Raw genomic sequence first — 19,408 nt, forward strand, 5'->3', positions numbered from 1 at the left:
CCTGATCTCTCACTCATGCTCTCTCTCTCTCAAAATAAGTAAGTAAAATATTTAAAAGTAAAAGGAAGGTATGAAAACAATGACTCACCAAATTGAAAAAGTCAATTAAGAATTGGATGTTATAGGGACACCTGGTTGGCTCAGCAGTTGAGCATCTGCCTTTGGCCCAGGTCATGATCCCGGGATCCTGGAATTGAGTCCCACATCGGGCTCCCTGAAGGGAACCTGCTTCTCCCTCTGCCTGTATCTCTGTCTCTCTTTTTGTGTTTCTCATGAATAAATAAATAAAATATTTTTTTTAAAAAAAGAGTTGGACATTATAAAATAGAACCAAATGGAAATCTGGAACTGGAAGGTACAGTAACTGAAATGAAAAACTTGCTACAGGGCTTATCAGTAGCTCTGAACTGACAGAAGAAAAGAATTAGCAAATTGAAGATAGATATCATAAATCCAAAGAACAGAAAGAAAAATAATGAAGAAAGAATGAACAGAACCCCAGAAAAATGCAGGACACCATTAAGCCAAAAAATCTACACATAATGGGAGTGCCAAGAAGAGAGGTGAGTAAGGGGCAGAAAAAAATAATCTAAGAATTATTCTAAGAAATATATTCTAGTAACACACACACATACACATAAATACAGTATTATTGGACCTATAGCATACAGAATCGTGATATAATTGCCAATAACAGGGGCACCTGGGTGGCTCAGTCATGTGTCTGACTCTTGATTTTGGCTCAGGTCATGATTTCAGGGTCGTGAGATCAGCCACAATGGGCTCCACGATCAGCACAGAGTCTGCTTCAGATTCTTCCTTTCCTCCTTCTGCCTCTCCCCACCATCCCTCAAATAAATATAAATATAAATATAAATATAAATATATAAACAGTAATAATAATTGCCAATAACACCACAAAGGAAGTATGTTGGAGCAAAGTCAAACTCGGCCATAGAGATGACTCCAATTAGTAACTTGAAAAGAACAAGAGCCAGTGAAGAGAACCAGAAATGGCAAACAAAAAGATTAATATAACAAAAGCTAAAAAAAATAAAAGAAGGAGATCCCTGGGTGGCTCAGCGGTTTAGCGCCTGCCTTTGGCCCGGGGTGTGATACTGGAGTCCCAGGATGGAGTCTCACATCAGGCTCCCTGCATGGAGCCTGCTTCTTCCTCTGCCTGTGTCTCTGTCTCTCTGTCTCTCTCTCTCCGTGTCTCTCATGAATAAATAAATAAAATCTTAAGAAGAAGAAGGAGGAAAAAACAAAAAAAAAAATAAAATAAAATAAAAAAATAAAAAAAAAAGAAGAAGGAGGAGAAGAAGAAGAAGCGGAAGAAGAAGAAGAGGAAGAAGAAGAGGAAGAAGAGGAAGAGGAAGAAGAAGAAAATGACAACGACAACCTGGTGGCTCAGTGGTTGAGCATCTGCCTTCGGCTCAGGTCACAGTCAAGGTCTTAGGATCAAGTCCTGCATCAGGCTCCCCACGGGAAGCCTGCTTCTCCCTCCGCCTGTGTCTCTGCCTCTCTGTAGTGTCTCTCATGAATGAATAAAAATCTTAAAAAAGAAGAAAATATACATAACAAAAGATACAAATATATACTTGCTCTCTCAGCCTCTTTAAAAGATGTAACATCATATAAAGTAATAATTATAACAGTGCATTCTGGGTAACATCGATGGTTGTGATATGTATAACAATAATACAACACAGATGGGGGAAAGTACTAGAGCTATATAGGACCGGTGTTATGTATCTGGAATAATGTTCGTATGAATCTGAGGCTCATTCTGATTAGTCAAGATGTATAGGGTAAGCCCTAAACAACCACTCAGGAAATAACTCAGAAAATTAATGAAAACAATCAGTAAAAAAATTTAAATGCTCCATTAGAAAATATTCACATAACATAAAAAGGGAGCAGTTGAGGAAGACTAGAGGAGGAAAAAAGCATGGGACACACAGAAAGTAGAAAATGAAAATCACCAATTAGGGACTTTACATTTGTCACTGAAGTGTCATTCCAGTGACTTTTCCAGAAGACAGAAGTTCTGTTCCAAGAGAGCAAAATATTTCCACTGTCCAGAAACAGAAATAGGCAGGATTTCAATTATTTTGCAGTAAAGCAAAACATAAAAATGACAAAAATTTTAAGATCTTGAAAAATAGAAACTGAAAAACAAAACCAAAAATTTTCAACTTCATCTCAAGATCTGAGCACTAGGTGTGCTTGTTGCTGAGTTTGATGTTTGTTTTGATTATAAAATAATGTGCTATATTTGGTCAAACTTAAGATGCCTTGTATCATATAAAACAGAGCATGGCTCTACCACTAGAAAAGAAAAACTGCTCCCAGTTATACTGACACGATGCTTTGTTATAACTTAGAATATTTAGATAGAGGCGCCTGGGTGGCTCAGTCGGTTAAGCAGTTGCCTTCTGCCCAACTCATGATCCCGGGGTCCTGGGATGGAGCCCCTAATCGGGTTCCTTACTCAGCGAGGAGCTTGCTTCTCCCTCTCCCTCTACTTGCCACTCCCCCTGCTTGTACTCTCTCTGTGTCAAATAAATAATAAATAAAATCTTTAAATATATATATGGCATATGTTTACTAAAAGAGCACATTTAGATTTATTTAGAAAAAATATTTTTTTAATTTTTTAAGTAATCTCTACACCCAACATGGGGCAAACTCACAACCCAAAAATCGAGAGTCCCATGCTCCACCAACTGAGCCAGACAGGCACCCTGGGAACAAGATTTTTTTTAACAGATCACTCTTTGATATCTACAACGGAAAATACAATCATAATTAACTGATTAAGGTATTTCTATGACCTCCTCATGCTCAGAATCTGATTTCTGCATCATTTCCCCCCACAATTTGATTGTGAAAATTATTGAACATGCAGTGAATTAGAAAGATTTTTGGAGGAAATATAAATCTATTGAACCTAGATTTACCACTAATCTACATATATATATTTTTTTTACACCTGCTTTATACACAGTTATCCATCTATCCATCCATGAATGCAGACATTTTGACTCATTTTCTCATCTTCTGACTTAGAGTCCTTGATGTTTGGTCTCAAAAACATTGTCCTTGTGCTATCAAGAGCCTTGTCCATGGAGTGTGGAGCACTTCTTAGGAAAGTGCTCAAATATTGTCTCTGGATTTGCTTCCCAGCTCCGCTTCCTTCCCTTCACTGTGTGTCAATGCCAAGATTTCAGGACAACAACCAGAATTTATATTCCTTTCTCCAAATGGTTTTTAAGTGATTTGTGCTGAAACATTAGAGGATTGCACATCCCCAGGAACACTAACCAAGCAAGGATGACTTCATCAGGACTGCTGTCCAGCGGAGAGCAACTAACTGTAAGATGCCCTCAATGACAGCATTAAATCGGATTTCTAGAGATCTTGAAAGATGAAAAATCAGAGTATCTCAGAATTCATAAAAACATGTAGACACCAGGACACTTGGGTGGCAAAGTGGTTGAGCATCTGCCTTTGGCTCAGGTCATGATTCCGGGGTCTTGGGATCAAGTCCCACATCAAGCTCCCTGCAGGGAGTCTGCTTCTCCCTCTGCCTGTGTCTCTGCCTCTCTGTGTGTCTCTCATGAATAAATAAATAAATGTTTTAAAAAAAACTTTAAAAAATCATGTGGACACCATTGATTGAGCCCTTACCATGTAGCTGGTGAACATCACTCTGATGGTTTTCAGATGAGGAACCATCTCTCAAGACCTCTGCTCCTCAGTCTCCCCCTCTGTCTCTATGTTTCCCTCTGAGCCTCAGTCACCTTCCTAGGGTCCCCACCCCCCGCTTCTCTCCACCTCCCTAATATATATATTTTTTTAATTGAAAAAGTTCAATTTGCCAACATTTAGTAGAACACTCAGTGCTCACTCTTTTCTCTCTCTCCCTCGTCTCCCACCTGTGCAGCTTTCCCTGCTTTGCTGGCTGCCATCAAGGTAGTTCAGAGTTCTGACTCCCCTCCTGTTCTCGCTCTTTCTCCTGCAAGCTGTAAGGAATGGCCAATTTGTGCTCCTGCCCCAGCAGCTGGAAGAAGCTGGAGGAAAGGCAGAGGGAGGAGGTGCTTGAACGGTGGGCCTCTCCCCTTAATTTGCAACATTTCTCTGCCTTCTGAGATGATCACATATTATTTCATCTTTAACCTGTGAGTGAGCTGGGATGCGCTGGCGATCTTGTAATGTTGAGGTATTTCTGTATTCCTGAAAGCATCCCAATCATTTCTTGTGAATCATGGTCTTAAAACATTACTGAGTTCGATTGGTTAATATTTTATTTGGAAAATTTGTTTTATGAGTGCCATTTCCCTAGCTTTTTTAATCCTATTTTTCTAAGTTTGCTACGGGAATTGTGCCAAACATTCAAAAGATTTTGGGGGCAGCCTGGGGGGCTCAGTGGCTTAGTGCTGCCTTTGGCCTGGGGCATGATCCTGGAGGCTCAGGATCGAGTCCCGCATCGGGCTCCCTGCCTGGAGCCTGCTTCTCCCTTTGCCTGTCTCTCTCCCTCTCTCTCTCTCTCTCTCATGAATAAATAAATAAAATCTTTAAAATAAAAAAAATCAAAAGATTTTGGGAGTGTCCTTTCTTTTTCTATTTTCTGGACAGCTTTCCACAACCTAGGGATTCTTTGTTTGACTATATGGCAGAGTTGGCTATAAATTATCTAATGCCATTCTTAGAGTGTAGATCTTTTACTTACCTTTGTTACTTCTTTGGTTATTGATGTAATCAGATCTACTTTTTCATATGCCAATTGCCATTAATACTTTCATGGAGAAACCCCATTTTCATTTATTTATTTACTTACTAAACTTACTTTTTTTTTTTTTTTTTTTTTTGGTGTAAGATATCCTCTGCTGGGTTGGTACAAGGATCCAGCCCTCAATCCTGATTGGACATCAAGGGTAAGGGGTGGGTGACACTGCTGGAAACACCGCAGGAAACTTGGATAGAATGTCAAATACCCACCATTTGCTTCAACGTGGATGGAACTGGAAGGTATTATGCTGAGTGAAGTAAGTCAGTCGGAGAAGGACAAACATTATATGGTCTCATTCATTCGGGGAATATAAACAAAAAATAGTGAAAGGGATTAAAGGGGAAAGGAGAGAAAATGAGTGGGAAATATCAGAGAGGGAGACAGAACATGAGAGACTCCTAACTCTGGGAAACGAACAAGGGGTAGTGGAAGGGGAGGTGGGTAGGGGGTGGGGGTGACTGGGTGATGAGCACTGAGTGGGGGGCACTTGGCAGGATGAGCACTGGGTGTTATGCTATATGTTGGCAAATCGAACTCCAAAAAAAGAAAGAAAGAAAGAAAGAAAGAAAGAAAGAAAGAAAGAAAGAAAGAAAGAGAAAGAAGAAAGAAAGAAGAAAGAAGAAAGAAAGAAAGAAAGAAAGAAAGAAAGAAAGAAAGAGAAAGAAAGAAAGAAAAAGAAAGAGAAAGAAGAAAGAAAGAAGAAAGAAGAAAGAAAGAAAGAAAGAAAGAGAAAGAAAGAAGAAAGAAAGAAAGAAAGAAAGAAAGAAAGAAAGAAAGAAAGAGAAAGAAGGAAGAAAGGAAGGAAGGAAGAAAGAAAGAAAAGAAAGGAAGAAAGAAAAAAAAGAAAGGAAGAAAGAAAAAAAAAAGAAGGAAGAAAGAAATTTGGATAGAACGTCCCCGGGCACGGCAGGTGGCGTGGCTACACCCACGTCCACTCGTGTTCATCCACCGGCCAGGTCGTGGACCTGGGAAGCAGCGGTCGCTTGCACCGGGAGCCCAGTGCTGCGCACCCGCCGGGGAGGGAATCGAGGACCGTCCTGCACGGTGTGTGCGAGTGGCGCCCCCTGGAGCCCAAACGTGGGTGGCGACCGCCCCGGCGGCGCCCAGGCCTTGGCCACACCAATTGTCCCAAACTCTCAGGACGTGGCTTGGCGCCCTCCAGGGTCACACTAACTCAGTCCGGGTCCCACCATCAGAGCCCCTGCTTGGCCGCGGTGTAAGGCGCAGCTTCCAATTCGTCCAAGGACAGGCACCTCTGCCACACGCAGGGAACTGGCTCAAGGTCTCTCCCCACCCCGCCCCCTGCCCCCACTTCGGAAGGTTTGCTTTTCTGCACTGTTCATATAGCAGAATAATAAGGTGGACAGGCGTGTATCCACCGCCCAGTTTAAGAAATACTTTCAACTGTTTACTTAAATTTTTTTAAAATTGTGCAGATATAATTGACATGTAACTATACTATAGGCTTCCGTGTACAACATAATGATTCGATATTTGCATATATTGCCCAATGATCGTGACAGTAACTAGTTTCCATCCCCACAAATAGAATTTTTTTCCTTGTGATGAGAACTGTTAAGATCTAATCTCTTAGCAACTTTTTTTTTTTTTTTTTTTTTTTTTTTATTTATGATAGTCACAGAGAGAGAGAGAGAGGCAGAGACACAGGCAGAGGGAGAAGCAGGCTCCATGCACCAGGAGCCCGATGTGGGATTCGATCCCAGGTCTCCAGGATCACGCCCTGAGCCAAAGGCAGGCGCCAAACCGCTGCGCCACCCAGGGATCCCAGCAACTTTCAAATATACACCATGGTATTGTTAACTCGACTCTCGTGCTCGACATTACATCCCCAGGGCTTGTTTTTTTAACTGCAAGTTTGTACCTTTTGACCCATTTTGCTCACACCCCCGCCTCCAGCCACCACCAATCTGTTCTCTAGAAAAACATTTGGTTTTGGCTTTTTGGTTTACATTTTATTTATTTATTTGATAGAGCACAAGCAAGGGAGGGGGTGGGGCAGAGGGACTCGGGGCTCCATCCCAGGACCCTGGGATCATCATGACCTGATCCAAAGGCAGACACTTAACCGACTGAGCCACCCAGGCACTCCAATAGCTCATTTTTTTAAATGTTTAATTATATTCCATTGTATAAATGTACAGTTTATCGGTTTGTCTACTGAAGTGCATCTTGGTTGCTTTCAGTTTTTGGCAGTTATGAAGAAAGCTGCTCTAAACATTCATGTGCAGCTTTTTTTTTCTTGGTATGGGTGTAAATGCTCAAGTCATTGGGATAAATACTGAAGCTCCATTGCTGGATCTTATGGTAAGGCTACGTTCAGCTTTGTAAGAAAATGCCAAACGGCCGTCCAAAGTGGCTGGACCACCCTGCATCCCCACCAGCAACAAATGAGAGCTCCACATCCTCGAAATCATTTGGCACCGTCAGCGCTTTGGGTTTCAGTTGCTCTCACAGATCTGTAGTGGTATCTCACTGGTGTTTTAATTTGCAATTCTCTGATGATAGATGGTGTTGAGCATTTTCATTTGCTTATTTGCCTTCTGTATATCTTCTTTGGTGAGGTGTCTGTTCAGATATTTTGGCCTTTTTCTTTTTGAGAAAGAGAGAGAAAGGGAGAGCACACCTGTGTGAACGAGGTGGGGTGTAGAGGGAGAGGGAGAGAGAGAATCTTAAGCACGTTCCATGCCCAGCACAGAACTCAATGCGGGCGGGACTCGATCTCCCGACCCTGAGATCATAACCTGAGCCAAAATCAAGATTCAGATGCTTAACCGACTGAGCCACTCAGGCTCCCCTTTGGTCATTTTTTAATTGGGTTGTTTGTTTTCTTACTATTGAGTTTTACAAATTCTTGGTATATTTTAGATACAAGTTTTTGTCAGATGATTTCCAAGTATTTTCTCCCAATCCGTGCTTGTCTCTTCGTTCTCTTAACAGTGTTTTTTGCGAGGGGGAGGAGCAAGATGGCGGAAGAGTAGGGTCTCCAAATCACCTGTCTCCACCAAACTACCTAGAAAACCTTCAAATTATCCTGAAAATCTATGAATTCGGCCTGAGATTTAAAGAGAGACCAGCTGGAATGCTACAGTGAGAAGAGTTCGCGCTTCTATCAAGGTAGGAAGACGGGGAAAAAGAAATAAAGAAACAAAGGCCTCCAAGGGGGAGGGGCCCCGCGAGGAGCCGGGCTGAGGCCGGGGCGAGTGTCCCCAGGACAGGAGAGCCCCGGCCCGGAGGAGCAGGAGCTGCACCGACCTTCCCGGGGGAAAGGGGCTCGCAGGGAGTTGGAGCAGGACCCAGGAGGGCGGGGAGGCCCGAGGGCTCCCGGGGACAGTAACAGCAACTGCGCGCCCAGGAGAGTGCGCCGAGCTCCCTAAGGGCTGCAGCGCGCACGGCGGACCCGGCGGGACCAGGAGCAACTGAAGGGGCTCGGGCGGCGGCTCCGCGGAGGGGGCTGCGCGGCCCCGGGAGCAGCTCGGAGGGGCTCGGGCAGAGGAGGAGGCTCCGTGCGGAGGGGGCTGCGCGGTTCCAGGAGCAGCTCGGGGGGGCTCGGGCGGCAGCTCCGCGGAGGGGGCTGCGGCCCGGGAGCGCGAATCCACCAGCGCAGGCCCCGGAGCACAGGGCGCCGGGACACAGCCCAGGATCCGGCCTCCCGGGACAGGCAGAGGCCGGGAGGGCCCAGGACAGCGAGGACGCTCCTGCCCCAGCTGAGCAGATCAGCGGCCCCGCCCCGGAGCCTCCAGGCCCTGCAGACGGAGTTCCTGCCGGAGCTGAATCCAGGTTTCCAGAGCTGCCCCGCCACTGGGGCTGTTCCTCCTGCGGCCTCACGGGGTAAACAACCCCCATTGAGCCCTGCACCAGGCAGGGGCACAGCAGCTCCCCCAACTGCTAACACCTGAAAATCAGCACAGCAGGCCCCTCCCCAGAAGACCAGCTAGACTGACAACTTCCAGGAGAAGCCAAGGGACTTAAAGAACACAGAATCAGAAGATACTCCCCGGTGGTTCTTTTTTTGTTTGTTAGTTTTTGTTTTTGTTTTTGTTTTTGTTTTGTTTTGCTTTTTGATTTGTTTCCTTCCCCCATCCCCTTTTTTTCTCCTTTCTTTTTCTTTCTCTTTTTCTTCTTTTTTTTTTCGTTTTTGTTTTTTCTTTTTCTTCCCTTTTTTTTCTCTTTCTCTTTTCTTTCCTTCTTTCTCTCCTCTCTTTTTCTCTTTTTCCCAATACAACTTGCTTTTGGCCACTCTGCACTGAGCAAAATGACTAGAAGGAAAACCTCACCTCAAAAGAAAGAATCAGAAACAGTCCTCTCTCCCACAGAGTTACAAAATCTGGATTACAATTCAATGTCAGAAAGCCAATTCAGAAGCACTATTATACAGCTACTGGTGGCTCTAGAAAAAAGTATAAAGGACTCAAGAGACTTCATGACTGCAGAATTTAGAGCTAATCAGGCAGAAATTAAAAATCAATTGAATGAGATGCAATCCAAACTAGAAGTCCTAACGACGAGGGTTAACGAGGTGGAAGAACGCGTGAGTGACCTAGAAGACAAGTTGATAGCAAAGAGGGAAACTGAGGAAAAAAGAGACAAACAATTAAAAGACCATGAAGATAGATTAAGGGAAATAAACGACAGCCTGAGGAAGAAAAACCTACGTTTAATTGGGGTTCCCGAGGGCGCCGAAAGGGACAGAGGGCCAGAATATGTATTTGAACAAATTCTAGCTGAAAACTTTCCTAATCTGGGAAGGGAAACAGGCATTCAGATCCAGGAAATAGAGAGATCCCCCCCTAAAATCAATAAAAACCGTTCAACACCTCGACATTTAATTGTGAAGCTTGCAAATTCCAAAGATAAGGAGAAGATCCTTAAAGCAGCAAGAGACAGAAATCCCTGACTTTTATGGGGAGGAGCATTAGGGTAACAGCAGACCTCTCCACAGAGACCTGGCAGGCCAGAAAGGGCTGGCAGGATATATTCAGGGTCCTAAAGGAGAAGAACATGCAACCAAGAATACTTTATCCAGCAAGGCTCTCATTCAAATGGAAGGAGAGATAAAGAGCTTCCAAGACAGGCAGCAACTAAAAGAATATGTGACCTCCAAACCAGCTCTGCAAGAAATTTTAAGGGGGACTCTTAAAATTCCCCTTTAAGAAGAAGTTCAGTGGAACAGTCCACAAAAACAAAGACTGAATAGATATCATGGTGACACTAAACTCATATCTCTCAATAGTAACTCTGAATGTGAACGGGCTTAATGACCCCATCAAAAGGCGCAGGGTTTCAGACTGGATAAAAAAGCAGGACCCATCTATTTGCTGTCTACAAGAGACTCATTTTAGACAGAAGGACACCTACAGCCTGAAAATAAAAGGTTGGAGAACCATTTACCATTCGAATGGTCCTCAAAAGAAAGCAGGGGTAGCCATCCTTATATCAGATAAACTAAAATTTACCCCAAAGACTGTAGTGAGAGATGAAGAGGGACACTATATCATACTTAAAGGATCTATTCAACAAGAGGACTTAACAATCCTCAATATATATGCTCCGAATGTGGGAGCTGCCAAATATATAAATCAATTATTAACCAAAGTGAAGAAATACTTAGATAATAATACACTTATACTTGGTGACTTCAATCTAGCTCTTTCTATACTCGATAGGTCTTCTAAGCACAACATCTCCAAAGAAACGAGAGCTTTAAATGATACACTGGACCAGATGGATTTCACAGATATCTACAGAACTTTACATCCAAACTCAACTGAATACACATTCTTCTCAAGCGCACATGGAACTTTCTCCAGAATAGACCACATATTGGGTCACAAATCGGGTCTGAACCGATACCAAAAGATTGGGATTGTCCCCTGCATATTCTCGGACCATAATGCCTTGAAATTAGAACTAAATCACAACAAGAAGTTTGGAAGGACCTCAAACACATGGAGGTTAAGGACCATCCTGCTAAAAGATAAAAGGGTCAACCAGGAAATTAAGGAAGAATTAAAAAGATTCATGGAAACTAATGAGAATGAAGATACAACCGTTCAAAATCTTTGGGATGCAGCAAAAGCAGTCCTAAGGGGGAAATACATCGCAATACAAGCATCCATTCAAAAACTGGAAAGAACTCAAATACAAAAGCTAACCTTACACATAAAGGAGCTAGAGAAAAAACAGCAAATAGATCCTACACCCAAGAGAAGAAGGGAGTTAATAAAGATTCGAGCAGAACTCAACGAAATCGAGACCAGAAGAACTGTGGAACAGATCAACAGAACCAGGAGTTGGTTCTTTGAAAGAATTAATAAGATAGATAAACCATTAGCCAGCCTTATTAAAAAGAAGAGAGAGAAGACTCAAATTAATAAAATCATGAATGAGAAAGGAGAGATCACTACCAACACCAAGGAAATACAAACGATTTTAAAAACATATTATGAACAGCTATACGCCAATAAATTAGGCAATCTAGAAGAAATGGACGCATTCCTGGAAAGCCACAAACTACCAAAACTGGAACAGGAAGAATAGAAAACCTGAACAGGCCAATAACCAGGGAGGAAATTGAAGCAGTCATCAAAAACCTCCCAAGACACAAGAGTCCAGGGCCAGATGGCTTCCCAGGAGAATTTTATCAAACGTTTAAAGAAGAAATCATACCTATTCTCCTAAAGCTGTTCAGAAAGATAGAAAGAGATGGAGTACTTCCAAATTCGTTCTATGAAGCCAGCATCACCTTAATTCCAAAGCCAGACAAAGACCCCGCCAAAAAGGAGAATTACAGACCAATATCCCTGATGAACATGGATGCAAAAATTCTCAACAAGATACTGGCCAATAGGATCCAACAGTACATTAAGAAAATTATTCACCATGACCAAGTAGGATTTATCCCTGGGACACAAGGCTGGTTCAACACCCGTAAACAATCAATGTGATTCATCATATCAGCAAGAGAAAAACCAAGAACCATATGATCCTCTCATTGGATGCAGAGAAAGCATTTGACAAAATACAGCATCCATTCCTGATTAAAACTCTTCAGAGTGTAGGGATAGAGGGAACATTCCTCGACATCTTAAAAGCCATCTATGAAAAGCCCACAGCAAATATCATTCTCAATGGGGAAGCACTGGGAGCCTTTCCCCTAAGATCAGGAACAAGACAGGGATGTCCACTCTCACCACTGCTATTCAACATAGTACTGGAAGTCCTAGCCTCAGCAATCAGACAACAAAAAGACATTAAAGGCATTCAAATTGGCAAAGAAGAAGTCAAACTCTCTCTCTTCGCCGATGACATGTTACTCTACATAGAAACCCAAAAGTCTCCACCCCAAGATTGCTAGAACTCATACAGCAATTCGGTAGCGTGGCAGGATACAAAATCAATGCCCAGAAGTCAGTGGCATTTCTATACACTAACAATGAGACTGAAGAAAGAGAAATTAAGGAGTCAATCCCATTTACAATTGCACCCAAAGCATAAGATACCTAGGAATAAACCTCACCAAGATGTAAAGGATCTATACCCTCAAAACTATAGAACACTTCTGAAAGAAATTGAGGAAGACACAAAGAGATGGAAAAATATTCCATGCTCATGGATTGGCAGAATTAATATTGTGAAAATGTCAATGTTACCCAGGGCAATATACACGTTTAATGCAATCCCTATCAAAATACCATGGACTTTCTTCAGAGAGTTAGAACAAATTATTTTAAGATTTGTGTGGAATCAGAAAAGACCCCGAATAGCCAGGGGAATTTTAAAAAAGAAAACCATATCTGGGGGCATCACAATGCCAAATTTCAGGTTGTACTACAAAGCTGTGGTCATCAAGACAGTGTGGTAACTGGCACAAAACAGACACATAGATCAGTGGAACAGAATAGAGAATCCAGAAGTGGACCCTGAACTTTATGGGCAACTAATATTCGATAAAGGAGGAAAGACTATCCATTGGAAGAAGACAGTCTCTTCAATAAATGGTGCTGGGAAAATTGGACATCCACATGCAGAAGAATGAAACTAGACCACTCTCTTTCACCATACACAAAGATAAACTCAAAATGGATGAAAGATCTAAATGTGAGACAAGATTCCATCAAAATCCTAGAGAAGAACACAGGCAACACCCTTTTTTGAACTCGGCCATAGTAACTTCTTGCAAGATACATCCACAAAGGCAAAAGAAACAAAAGCAAAAATGAACTATTGGGACTTCATCAAGATAAGAAGCTTTTGCACAGCAAAGGATACAGTCAACAAAACTCAAAGACAACCTACAGAATGGGAGAAGATATTTGCAAATGACATATCAGATAAAGGGCTAGTTTCCAAGATCTATAAAGAACTTATTAAACTCAACACCAAAGAAACAAACAATCCAATCATGAAATGGGCAAAAGACATGAACAGAAATCTCACAGAGGAAGACATAGACATGGCCAACATGCATATGAGAAAATGCTCTGCATCACTTGCCATCAGGGAAATACAAATCAAAACTACAATGAGATACCACCTCACACCAGTGAGAATGGGGAAAATTAACAAGGCAGGAAACAACCAATGTTGGAGAGGATGCGGAGAAAAGGGAACCCTCTTACACTGTTGGTGGGAATGTGAACTGGTGCAGCCACTCTGGAAAACTGTGTGGAGGTTCCTCAAACAGTTAAAAATATACCTGCCCTACGACCCAGCAATTGCACTGTTGGGGATTTACCCCAAAGATACAAATGCAGTGAAACGCCGGGACACCTGCACCCCGATGTTTCTAGCAGCAATGGCCACTATAGCCAAACTGTGGAAGGAGCCTCGGTGTCCAACGAAAGATGAATGGATAAAGAAGATGTGGTTATGTATACAATGGAATATTACTCAGCTATTAGAAATGACAAATACCCACCATTTGCTTCAACGTGGATGGAACTGGAGGGTATTATGCTGAGTGAAGTAAGTCAGTCGGAGAAGGACAAACATTATATGTTCTCATTCATTTGGGGAATATAAATAATAGTGAAAGGAATATAAGGGAAGGGAGAGAAATGTGTGGGAAATATCAGAAAGGGAGACAGAACGTAAAGCCTGCTAACTCTGGGAAACGAACTAGGGTGGTAGAAGGGAGGAGGGCGGGGGGTGGGAGTGAATGGTGACGGGCACTGGGTATTATTCTGTATGTTAGTAAATTGAACACCAATTAAAAAAAAAAAAAAAAAAAAAAAAAAAAAAAAAAAAAAAAAAAAAAAAACAGTGTTTTTTGCATGTGTGTGTGTTCTTCTCTCATGGATAAATAATAAAATCTTAAAAAAAAAAAAAAACAGTGTCTTTTCGAGGGGGAGGAGCAAGATGGCGGAAGAGTAGGTCTCCAAATCACCTGTCTCACCAAACTACCTAGAAAACCTTCAAATTATCCTGAAAATCTATGAATTCGGCCTGAGATTTAAAGAGAGACCAGGTGGAATGCTACAGTGAGGAGTTCGGCTTCTATCAAGGTAGGAAGACGGGAAAAGAAATAAAGAACAAAGGCCTCACAGGGGGAGGGGCCCCGCGAGGAGCCGGGCTGAGGCCGGGGCGAGTGTCCCAGGACAGGGAGCCCCGGCCGGAGGAGCAGAGCTGCACCGACCTTCGGGGAAAGGGCTCGCAGGGAGTTGGAGCAGGACCCAGGGGGCGGGGAGGCCCGAGGGCTCCGGACAGTAACAGCAACTGCGCGCCAGGAGAGTGCGCCGAGCTCCCTAAGGGCTGCAGCGCGCACGGCGGACCGCGGGACCAGGGCAATGAGAAGGGCTCGGGCGGCGGCTCCGCGGAGGGGCTGCGCGGCCCCGGGAGCAGCTCGGAGGGGCTCGGGCAGAGGAGGAGGCTCCGTGCGGAGGGGGCTGCCGGTTCCAGGAGCAGCTCGGGGGGCTCGCGGCGGCAGCTCCGCGGAGGGGCTGCGGCCCGGGACGCGATCACCCAGCGCAGGCCCCGGAGCACAGGGCGCCGGCACAGCCCAGGATCCGGCCTCCCGGGACAGGCAGAGGCCGGGAGGGCCCAGGACCGCGAGGACGCTCCTGCCCCAGCTGAGCAGATCAGCGGCCCCGCCCGGAGCCTCCAGCCTGCAGACGGAGTTGCCGGAGCTGAATCAGGTTTCCAGAGCTGCCCCGCCACTGGGGCTGTTCCTCCTGCGGCCTCACGGGGTAAACAACCCCCATGGCCCTGCACCAGGCAGGGACAGCAGCTCCCAACTGCTAACACCTGAAAATCAGCACAGAGCCCCTCCCCCAGAAGACAGCTAGACTGACAACTTCCAGGAGAAGCCAAGGGATAAAGACACAAGAATCAGAAGATACGGTGGTTCTTTTTTTTAGTTTTTGTTTTTGTTGATTTTCTCCTCTTTCTTTTTCTCCTTTTTTTTTGTTTTTTGTTTTTCTTTTTCTTCCCTTTTTTTTTCTCTTTCTTTCTTCTTCTTCTTCTCCTTTTCTCTTTTTCCAATACAACTTGCTTTGGCCACTCTGCACTGAGCAAAATGACTAAAGGAAAACCTCACCTCAAAAGAAAGAATCAGAAACAGTCCTCTCTCCCACAGAGTTACAAAATCTGGATTACAATTCAATGTCAGAAAGCCAATTCAGAAGCACTATTATACAGCTACTGGTGGCTCTAGAAAAAAGTATAAAGGACTCAGAGAGACTTCATGACTGCAGAATTTAGAGCTAATCAGGCAGATTAAAAATCAATTGAATGAGATGCAATCCAAACTAGAAGTCCTAACGACGAGGGTTAACGAGGTGGAAGAACGCGTGAGTGCCTAGAAGACAAGTTGATAGCAAAGAGGGAAACTGAGGAAAAAGAGACAAACAATTAAAAGACCATGAAGATAGATTAAGGGAAATAAACGACAGCCTGAGGAGAAAAACCTACGTTTAATTGGGGTCCCGAGGGCGCCGAAAGGGACAGAGGGCCAGAATATGTATTTGAACAAATTCTAGCTGAAAACTTTCCTAATCTGGAAGGGAAACAGGCATTCAGATCCAGGAAATAGAGAGATCCCCCTAAAATCAATAAAAAACGTTCAACACCTCGACATTTAATTGTGAAGCTTGAAATTCAAAGATAAGGAGAGATCCTTAAAGCAGCAAGAGACAGAAATCCCTGACTTTTATGGGGAGGGCATTAGGGTACAGCAGACCTCTCCACAGAGACCTGGCAGGCCAAAAGGGCTGGCAGGATATATTCAGGGTCCTAAAGGAGAAGAACATGCAACCAAGAATACTTTATCCAGCAAGGCTCTCATTCAAAATGGAAGGAGAGTAAAGAGCTTCCAAGACAGGCAGCAACTAAAAGAATATGTGACCTCCAAACCAGCTCTGCAAGAAATTTTAAGGGGACTCTTAAATTCCCCTTTAAGAAGAAGTTCAGTGGAACAGTCCAAAAACAAAGACTGAATAGATATCATGGTGACATAAACTCATATCTCTCAATAGTACTCTGAATGTGAACGGGCTTAATGACCCCATCAAGGCGCAGGGTTTCAGACTGGATAAAAAGCAGGACCCATCTATTTGCTGTCTACAAGAGACTCATTTTAGACAGAAGGACACCTACAGCCTGAAATAAAAGGTTGGAGAACCATTTACCATTCGAATGGTCCTCAAAAGAAAGCAGGGGTAGCCATCCTTATATCAGATAAACTAAAATTTACCCCAAAGACTGTAGTGAGAGATGAAGGGGCACTATATCATACTTAAGGATCTATTCAACAAGAGGACTTAACAATCCCAATATATATGCTCCGATGTGGGAGCTGCCAATATATAATCAATTATTAACCAAAGTGAAGAAATACTTAGTAATAATACACTTATACTTGGTGACTTCAATCTAGCTCTTTCTATACTCGATAGGTCTTCTAAGCACAACATCTCCAAAGAAACGAGAGCTTTAAATGATACCTGGACCAGATGGATTTCACAGATATCTACAGAACTTTACATCCAAACTCAACTGAATAACACATTCTTCTCAAGCGCACATGGAACTTTCTCCAGAATAGACCACATATTGGGTCACAAATCGGGTCTGAACCGATACCAAAAATTGGGATTGTCCCCTGCCTATTCTCGGACCATAATGCCTTGAAATTAGAACTAAATCACAACAAGAAGTTTGGAAGGACCTCAAACACATGGAGGTTAAGGACCATCCTGCTAAAAGATAAAAGGGTCAACCAGGAAATTAAGGAAGAATTAAAAAGATTCATGGAAACTAATGGAATGAAGATACAACCGTTCAAAATTTTGGGATGCAGCAAAAGCAGTCCTAAGGGGGAAATCATCGCAATACAAGCATCCATTCAAAAACTGGAAAGAACTCAAATACAAAAGCTACCTTACACATAAAGGAGCTAGAAAAAACAGCAAATAGATCCTACACCCAAGAGAAGAAGGGAGTTATAAAGATTCGAGCAGAACTCAACGAATCGAGACCAGAAGAACTGTGGAACAGATCACAGAACCAGGAGTTGGTTCTTTGAAAGAATTAATAAGATAGATAAACCATTAGCCAGCTTATTAAAAAGAAGGAGAGAAGACTCAAATTAATAAAATCATGAATGAGAAAGGAGAGATCACTACCCACCACCAGGAAATACAAACGATTTAAAAACATATTATGAACAGCTATACGCCAATAAATTAGGCAATCTAGAAGAAATGGACGCATTCCTGGAAAGCCACAAACTACCAAAACTGGAACAGGAAGAAATAGAAAACCTGAACAGCCAATAACCAGGGAGGAAATTGAAGCAGTCATCAAAAAACTCCCAAGACACAGAGTCCAGGGCCAGATGGCTTCCCAGGAGAATTTTATCAAACGTTTAAAGAAGAAATCATACCTATTCTCCTAAAGCTGTTCAGAAGATAGAAAGAGATGGAGTACTTCCAAATTCGTTCTATGAAGCCAGCATCACCTTAATTCCAAAGCCAGACAAAGACCCGCCAAAAGAGAATTACAGACCAATATCCCTGATGAACATGGATGCAAAAATCTCAACAAGATACGGCCCAACTTTTTTGGCAGTTATGAAGAAAGCTGCTCTAAACATTCATGTGCAGCTTTTTTTTTTCTTGGTATGGGTGTAAATGCTCAAGTCATTGGGATAAATACTGAAGCTCCATTGCTGGATCTTATGGTAAGGCTACGTTCAGCTTTGTAAGAAAATGCCAAACGGCCGTCCAAAGTGGCTGGACCACCCTGCATCCCCACCAGCAACAAATGAGAGCTCCACATCCTCGAAATCATTTGGCACCGTCAGCGCTTTGGGTTTCAGTTGCTCTCACAGATCTGTAGTGGTATCTCACTGGTGTTTTAATTTGCAATTCTCTGATGATAGATGGTGTTGAGCATTTTCATTTGCTTATTTGCCTTCTGTATATCTTCTTTGGTGAGGTGTCTGTTCAGATATTTTGGCCTTTTTCTTTTTGAGAAAGAGAGAGAAAGGGAGAGCACACCTGTGTGAACGAGGTGGGGTGTAGAGGGAGAGGGAGAGAGAGAATCTTAAGCACGTTCCATGCCCAGCACAGAACTCAATGCGGGCGGGACTCGATCTCCCGACCCTGAGATCATAACCTGAGCCAAAATCAAGATTCAGATGCTTAACCGACTGAGCCACTCAGGCTCCCCTTTGGTCATTTTTTAATTGGGTTGTTTGTTTTCTTACTATTGAGTTTTACAAATTCTTGGTATATTTTAGATGCAAGTTTTTGTCAGATGATTTCCAAGTATTTTCTCCCAATCCGTGCTTGTCTCTTCGTTCTCTTAACAGTGTTTTTTGCATGTGTGTGTGTCTCTCTCATGGATAAATAAATAAAATCTTAAAAAAAAAAAAAACAGTGTCTTTTGCAGAGCAAAAATCTTTAATGTTAATGAAGTCCAGCCATCACCTGGCTGGCTCAGTCGGCGAGCACGTAATTCTTGATCTCCGGGTTGTGAGTTTGAGTCCCACATGGGATACAGAGATTACATAAATAAATAAAGCTTTAGAAAAAACGAAGTCCAACATACCCATTTTTCTTAATGGATCATGCTTCTGGTATATAGCTAAAAGCTTCTCACCAAATCTAAGCACCTAGATTTTATCCTGTGTTATCTTTTAGACATTTTATTGTTTAATAATTTAGGTCTATGGTCTATTCTGTGTCAAGTTTGTGAAATGTGCATAAGTATCTCAACATATAATTTTTTTAAAGATTTTATTTATTCATGAGAGACACAGAGAGAGAAAGAGGCAGAAACACAGGCAGAGAAAGAAGCAGGCTCCAAGCAGGGAACCCGATGTGGGACCTGATCCCAGGACTCCAGAATCACGCCCTGGGCCGAAGGCAGGCGCTAAACCACTGAGCCACCCAGGGATCCCCTCAACATATAATTTCGCAAGCGGATGTTCAATTGTTCTAGCAATTTGTGGAAAAGACCACTATCTTTTCTCTATTGAATTGTCTGTTTCTTTGTCATAGATCACTTGACTTTGCTTGCATGGGTCTTTTTTTTTTTTTTTTTTTTTTTTTGAGAGTGAGATAGAGTAGGTCATGTGACTCTTGATCTCAG

This window comes from Canis lupus, chromosome 1 (genome assembly GCF_003254725.2).
Source record: "Canis lupus dingo isolate Sandy chromosome 1, ASM325472v2, whole genome shotgun sequence".
In the NCBI taxonomy this organism is placed as follows: Eukaryota; Metazoa; Chordata; class Mammalia; order Carnivora; family Canidae; genus Canis; species Canis lupus.